Source organism: Malurus melanocephalus, unplaced genomic scaffold (assembly GCF_030028575.1).
Source record: "Malurus melanocephalus ecotype Western Australia unplaced genomic scaffold, MMel_1.1 scaffold_1003, whole genome shotgun sequence".
Classification (NCBI taxonomy): domain Eukaryota; kingdom Metazoa; phylum Chordata; class Aves; order Passeriformes; family Maluridae; genus Malurus; species Malurus melanocephalus.
The window spans coordinates 55,476-63,101 of NW_026624235.1; the positions used below are offsets into that span (position 1 = coordinate 55,476).

Below are 7,626 nucleotides of genomic sequence, written 5' to 3' on the forward strand. Positions count from 1 at the left end.
GGGCGGAGGCGGGAGGAGGCGGAGGCGGAGGAGGCGGCGGCCGGGGGCGGGTTGGGTCCCTCCCCGGGAAGATGAGGCGGAGGCCCGGTCTGTCGAGCGGGCTGAGCTGGGGCTCTTCCCTCCCAGCCGCCAGGACAAGATGGCAGCGGCCGAGGCGGCGGCGGCAGCAGCAGCAGCAGCGGGAGGAGCGGCAGGGCTGAGCGGCTGAGCCCGGCCGGAGCGGCGTTTCCCCGGAGCGCTCCCGGACATGCCCAGGGCGGCGGCGGCAGCTCCAGCGCGCACGCCAGCGCAGCCCGACCCGTGAAGGTGAGCGCTCGGTGCGAGCGGGGCCGGCCCCGGCGGGCGGAGAGCGGCTCTGTCTGCCGGCAGCGTTCGCACCGTGATCGCGGGGGGCTCCGGGGCACAGCCGACCCCCCTGCCCGGGGTGCAGGGCAGCGCTGCCGGCCTGGCCGAGCGCAGCGCCGCTTCCCCTTCCCGCTGCCCTGGACGGCGCTTGCCCCGCCGCGTCCCCGAAGTTTCCCCTTCCCCGGCGAGGCGAGGCGCCCACCGCGATCCGCCCCGGGTGCCGGGCGAGGCCGCCGCCGCCCGCCGGGGGAGGTGTGGCCGCCCCTCGCCCGCTCCCCTCCGGGCTCTGCCCCTCTCTCCCCCCCGGGCTCTGCCCCTCTCTCCCCCCCGGGCTCTGCCCCTCTCTCCCCTCCGGGCTCTGCCCCTCTCTCCCCTCCGGGCTCTGCCCCTCTCTCCCCTCCGGGGCTCTGCCCCTCTCTCTCCCCCGGGCTCTGCCCCGCTCCCCTCCGGCCGCACCGCCTCCTCCTGCGCCTTGTATGGAGCGCTGGTGCCGCCCGGCCGGCGGGGGTCCCGGGGTGGTGCCCGGGCGCGGTTGGGCTCCGCCCGCTCCGGTTCTGCTCCTGCTCCTGCTCCTGCTCGGTGTCACCGCCGCGGGGGCTCCTGGCAGTCCCGGCGGGACGCGACCCTCGCCCCCTGACCCCCGAGAGAAACCCGCGCTGGGGGGCAAAGCTGGAGCGGCAAATGGTGCCGAGAGCCGCTATCGCTAACAGCAACTGGAAAGGAAGTGGACGCTTTAAAATTTGGTCAGTTCCCAAAAGCGAGCTCTGTAAAAACAGAGGGGTTTGTTTGCTGGAGGCTTTACCGTAACGTTTGCGGCAGGGATTGTGCGGGGTTTGTTCTGGATTCGTCGTGGTATCAATTGTAAAGCTGGCAGGTGCGTTTACGTGTGTTTTACRCTGTAGGAAATAGTGATGAGTTTGTAAGAATTATTTTTATTTAAATTAAGCCTTCAGCCGTCAGTGGTATGTGCTTACATGTATATGAAGAGCTTGCTTTTGAGGTTATACATGTGTTACTAACTGTTGCATCTGACTTAAAACGTCAGAAACTGATTGTTTCCTTTTTTATGTTAACTTAGTTTTTGGGACTTCAAGGCTTGACTTTACAGAAATTGTGTAGCGCCGATGTTTTTGCATCTTCCTACTTCTGTATTTTGCCTCGCCCTGCTTGTGTATCACCTTGTTTATTTCAGTTATTTTAGTGTCTTTGAATTGTGAGAAAATATGTTATGATGAGAGAGGATTATGTTAGGTAAAGCTGCAATTGTTGATAACGGTGCATGTTTCTGTGATTACTATTTTTCTGCCCAGTATTACCTCCCCTTACATCATTTGCAAAAAAAGTTTAGGCTCTGCTTGATGTCACACTAAGTGATCATGTCTCGGATGGACTGTGAGGATTTAGTTTCTGACATAATAATTCCATAACASAGTTAATTTGCTGGAGGTTTCTATAAACTTAAGTTTAAAATACACACACTTAACTGTCTAATAAGCGTGGCAGCCAGCAGAGAGATTAATTAAGCACCTGGAAAATAGGTCAATACTGTATTACGAAGTGGCAYGGTGAGATGGCAAATAAATAGAGCAAAGCGTTAACGTGGACTTACCGGAGGAAAACTGATCCTGCTGGAGCGGTGACGGCTTTATCTGCGCTGCCGAGGACCATTTATGGTAGCACAGGGTGAGGGGTGTTTGCAGCCCTGCAAAACAGAATTTTCACTCTTTACACTTCTTCCTGGGGGCTTCTGTTGTAGCTTCTCGCCCAGGGGTGTGGCACTGCTTGTGCTTGTAAATTATTTTTTCTTAGATATATTTGGCTGGATGTTCTAATTCTGACTGCGGTGGTGTTGGTGTGTGGCTCTCCAGGCTTGGGGATGGTTTGTAATTGGACAGATTCCATGAGCTGGAATAAAGTTTCATTGAAAAATTGCTTGGGAAGCTGCCCCTGCCCTGGGGTCTCTGCAGCACTTAGGATTTTTCTTTGTTTCAGACTTTTTTTTGTGTGTGTTTGCATGTTTCCTCCCTTTTCTCTCTCAAACAACTACCTACAGAAAGAGGGAAATGAGAGCGGCTCCTGCATAAGGAGATAGCAGAGACAAAGACAGGGTGTGGGGAGGAAGAGTGAGCTTGCAACTCATCTTACAGAACTGACTGATAGRAATACTAGAATTTGCATGTGCTGCTTTTCTCGTTGTGGCCTCCAATTTGTAGCAGTTCCTCGAAAACAAATGCTGTTTTGGAGGTGATTTTTTCAAAAAGCATCTGTTGGATTGATTGCATCGGTTACAGGGGATGGGAGGCTGAGCAGCACTCCCAGAGGCAGAGGGTTGGTTACCTCCCCACCTCCTGGGTAGAACAGAGTTAACTGTGCTTAATTCTTGTGAAAACCCCAATCTAAACGTGTAGGAATGTCAGGCGGTGTTTTTCCAAGCTTGTGTGTTTAGCTGTATATATATATATATATATATATGTATATATACAGCTCTTTGTACTATTTTAAGGGATTGCACACTTCCTGTTTTTTGGAATAGTTTTCTTTTTGCCACTATAGGTTCTCTTTCTTGTATTTTCTGTTTTGCCAGTTTGCTGATCATGGCAACAAAGGCCCTTTTGACAAAGTGGTGCGTTTTGAAATGGGAATTTTRTCATTGGCTTTCTTGTATGTGGCAGCGAGAAGAGCAGCATTGGTAATGGGAGCAGCACTGTCATTTGAGGCTGAACACGTATTTTGGAGGAATGTTAAATACAGAAGGAGAAACTGCTTTTAGTGGAGTTAAATATTGCTGTTGCAGTGTGAGGTCTGTGGGGTTTCGTGGCATCCAAGTGCTGTGCACGTAAAGAATACTGTAGGCAGTGTTGCTTTCTGCACAGAACTTTGGGGAATAAAGCAGAGGACAGTTAGGCCTTCTCACATTTTTTAAAGTAGGTAAGCCTTGGCTTCTCTGAATATATATATAATTAATGATGTATAATATTTAATGATTTAATCTGATCTGCAGAAGCATTACAGCTGAATTAAACCTCTCTGACTGGCAGAAGTATGAGTTGGGTAGAGCAGGCCTGGTAATCTGCTGGAGATCCTTGTTCGAGGGACAAAGAAATGTGGAAGTATGATGGTGGTACCACCAGCATTCCTCTGTCACAAATGGGCTGTTGGATTTTGTGAAGTAGTATCCACCTTTAGAAGTTGTTTGTACCATTTTGTGTTACCTTTCATAAGTCACTGAAATATTTTATTTCTTCAGATCCCTTCACTGACATTCAGAGGTGGAGTGCAAAACAAGCTATTCCTTTTGTTAGATCTTGAAAGAATAGCTCATTATTTTGGATGAGTATATGATAGGTCTTTAGGTATCTGAAAATGTATTTCAGAAACCTGTCTGGGCTAAGCACAACACCAAATATGAGGAAAAGAGCAAGGATGAGCACTGAGCATGTTTGATGGTTGCTGTGTGTGCCCTGCACCCAAAGTGACCATGTTAACACTGTTTAAAGCAACCTTAAATAACTATGATATGGGTTAGTGATGGGTTACCTTTTCTGACTTCTGCAGGCAGTGARCACCCTCTGTTTAACCTGAAATAACCTATAATGAAGGATAAAGCCTGGAAAATCCTGTTACCTGGTCTTGGCTTCCCCCGCTCCCCTTTATAGACTGTTTTAATTTAGAGCCTCTACCTCTTTTACAGAATTTTAGTTCTGCTTTTATTCAGTCACTGAAGGTGAGCAGGGGAACAACATGGAATTGTGAAAGTGGATTTTAGGTGGTGACTTTTATTGAAAATGTAGCATTTCCCACAGGGTAGGTCCTCCCCCTCAATTCTTCAGTTGTTTTATTTCARCATAGTGAATGTTGAAAAAGATGGCAAGATTTGGTGGGAGTCTTAGTTTTAGATGCAGTTTGGGATAATCTGTGTCATCTTTTGTAGTATTTTTTAATGATATATCACTTTTTTTCGGTATAGTGTCTTAATATTTCACCTCATCTTTGAGARTGGGTAACTTTCTGACAAAAGTGAGTCAATCTCTGGTATGGTAATAGTGCTTGAAAAAGGAAAAAAGAGCCAAATTACTGCACTGTTTTTGAAACAAGTCAACCCAAGCAGTTTAGTTCTGGKTTTTTTTCTTATGCTGTGACTTGGAGTCTGTGTGTAATTTCAAAATACCTCTCCCTTATTAGCTTTACATATTTATTAGTTCCAGCAATATGTAAACCTTTTGTATAGTCTTCTTTATGTTATATTTTCAGAAAATTATTCCTTTTTGTAAGTAAGGAATATAATCCTTTTCCCCCTATTTTCTCCAGCTCYCTTGTGCTCTGCAGTATTTGGGTTTAACAGGAAAATGTTAAGTTCAAGTTCCAAAACAGAGCAATRAAATAAGATGCAGTCAAACATCCAAAGACAAAACAGACCTAAGAAATATTTTCCTATCTTTTAGTATGATCAAAGCTACAGCAACTCCCAGTATTAAAAAGTAATTGGATTCTTATGTACAGAGAAACCTTATTGCATGTTAGGAGGGGCACTCCCATCAAAAAAAGCTATCTTCAAAATCAGTAATCTTAAACTCCTGCTTTCCATTCTTGCTAAAATAATTTAACAATTCTAGAAACGTTTTAGTGCTTTCTAAAGCATGTTACGAATTAAGCACMAATAATGTTTTTAACGTAAAAAGACAGTTATTGTCAAATTAAAGTCACTTTTTATTTGTGTGAACATCACTGTGTTGTGCCCTCTTTGTTCTGGAGGCTGTGCTGCTCTAGGTTACCATGCTCTGCTGTCCTGCAACAGTTTTTTTGTGTGACCAGGACACAAAACTTCCAAGGAACTTCAGTTRCTGGGTGAGGCGAGATTTTTATCACAAAGCTTGGCTTGGCTGTTCCCTTGCCTTGGGGCAAGCAGTCACAGTACCTGAGAAAACTTGCTTTGGGTTATTTTCGGAGTTTTGCTTTAGTTTTACTTGGCTCTTGGTTAGAAGGTGAACCGTGAGATGCAAAAATGCAGAGAGAAAATTGCTTCAGTACTGATAATCATTAGAAAGTTTATAAGGGAGGAGAAGAAACTTTATTTACTGCTGATATAAGCTCCCTCTGGAAGACAAGAATAGCCATTAGTAACAGGTATCCATTAAAATTATCTATATACACAATTTTATCTAAAGCATTATTAATTTACCTTTGTAAAAGTAATTTACTTTTTCATATGCAGATAGAATAAGCATTTCTTCTCATGTGTTTCCACAGTCTCAACGTGTTTACTGCTTTGTTTTGGTCCTTTGTCAGCATTTAAAAAAAAAATTATGTTAATTTTTACCAAATACCACTAGTTTATGTAAAATAATATTAATTTTTCCCTGGTTTTGTCTGTGTTGGCACAATTGGTGGAGCTTACACAATTTCCAGGAGGCTTTTAGTTGTTTCTTGTAAGAGGCCTTTCTGACTTTTTGACTGAAGCTGTTAATTTGCACCATGGTCTTGTAAACATCATCCTTCCTGTGTTTTCCTAGAAACTTTGGTCATCTGCTACTTCTTACTCCTTTCATTTCAACTCTTCATTTTCTTTTTTTTTTTATACTATTGGACTTGATTGCTTGYCTACAGCCTGTGGTCCAGTTAAGAAGTTTTTTCCGTAGCTGCTTTTTGAAGATTTATAGGAATTGTATAGGGGTAGAAGTGGTCCTCAGATAATYTTTATTTTTCAACATTTGAATCTGTTAAATATGGGATTTTTTGTGTTTGATATCTTGTGAAGCCCTTCAGAAAGAACCCACTATAATCCTAAGAGGAGAAAAAAGCCCTTTGCCTTCTCTTTCTTTATCTTTTAATATCAACTTATTTTGTGATTCATGAAATTAGTTGGTATTCAGCTTAATAGGAGTGGATTACTTTAATGAGCTGCTAAAGGTCGATTTTAATAACTTTTCYTTATGGCTTTTGTAATGATGCTATGGGCTGACTTCTTCCTTTGAATGTGTCAGTTCTGAGCACTGCAAGAGAATATCTCAAGAAATATTTTGGGAGATCTTTGTGACAAATGGTCTGTGAGACTAAATGTGTTTTTAAAACTGTTGCAGAGATTTCTAAACATTCTATTGAAGATTAAAATACGAGTGGCTGTTAAAAGTTTATTTATGCTGTAAGTGGAAATATTATTAAACATGGAAGGGAATAGAACTGATRCACATTTGTCAGTGTTATTATGGCCCCCAGCTAGTGGGTCATATGCTGCATATAATCTTGCCTTTCTTTCTTTGTAGTTAAATCAATAAGTTTCTTTGCATAGGGAAGAGGGAGAAATTTCTTGCTCTGGTGGCTTTGAGAAACCTTATGAGTTATTACAGTTATTGATTCATTAGRAGGCTGATCCTTCTGTAAGACAGTCTGCATTTCTAATGCACTGGTATTTACCTGTAGGAAATACTGCTTTGTCCACATCCTTAGAAAGCTGAAAGAAATGGTAAACATCTCTTTTCTCTGTTTTTTTCTTTACTGTTCTACATATGCCAATTTACACAGCTGCTTATGGTGAGCAACCAATGCTGTTTTCATGATTCTGTTGCTTACAAGGAAAGAAAAACACCTGCTATATAAAAGCAGAATATTCAAACCACTTTTAAATAAGGAATTTTTATTATGGGAAAAAAATRTTGGGACTTCATAGAGGTTTTTTCCTGTCTGTGTACGTATAAAAATACCTTTCAAACTTGTACTTACTGTACTTATGTGTTTACCTCAGTCTATATATGTTTGAAAGTTGTTACTGGATGTAGCTGGGGCAACTGATCTGAAAACTRCAGCAGAAAAAGATCAATCAAGATAAGTGTGTTGGATTAGATGCYTTAATCATTTTACAGTTAAGTCAGTTTTAAAACAAATAAAGGCTTAAGTTCATATTTACTCTGAGGTTTTTGTTKCAGGAGAAGTTGAACGTGCTKTAGGTGTGCTGYCTTGACAACTYGAGCCACTTGAGAATGACATTCTTYTTGGTCTTCTTGAAAGAGAGATTGATTTTCCATGTGTTTGAGGAAAGTTTTAACTCGAATATTACATGCTGCCAGGTAGTTCTCAACATGTAGAAAACAGTTTTGTTCATCCCCTTCGTACATAAGAGCCTGATTTGAAAATTTTTTTGCGTTATGTGTCAGACTGGATGAGCTTGGCAGGTTATTTGTGTGTGCAGGTCCTGTGAGGAGAACAGGAATTATATGGTGTTGTATTGGTGAGGTTGATTTGTGTTATTTTGATGTGTTTTGGGTTTTTTTTTTTTTTTTTTGGTTT

At 43.1% G+C, this 7,626-nt stretch overlaps 1 protein-coding gene across 2 annotated transcripts in view; it reads left to right on the plus strand.

The window, feature by feature from the left end:
* Positions 1–46: 46 nt before the first annotated feature.
* HIPK3 (homeodomain interacting protein kinase 3) overlaps positions 47–7,626 on the plus strand; it is a 55,875-nt gene continuing 48,295 nt past the window's right edge. Inside the window, exon 1 of one of the 2 annotated variants that reach the window (XM_057386599.1) lies at positions 47–306. The gene's annotated coding sequence lies outside the window, so the exon portion shown is untranslated. Of the gene's footprint in view, positions 307–1,028; positions 1,089–7,626 lie in introns of those variants that run through there. The other variant, XM_057386601.1, reaches the window with a different exon arrangement.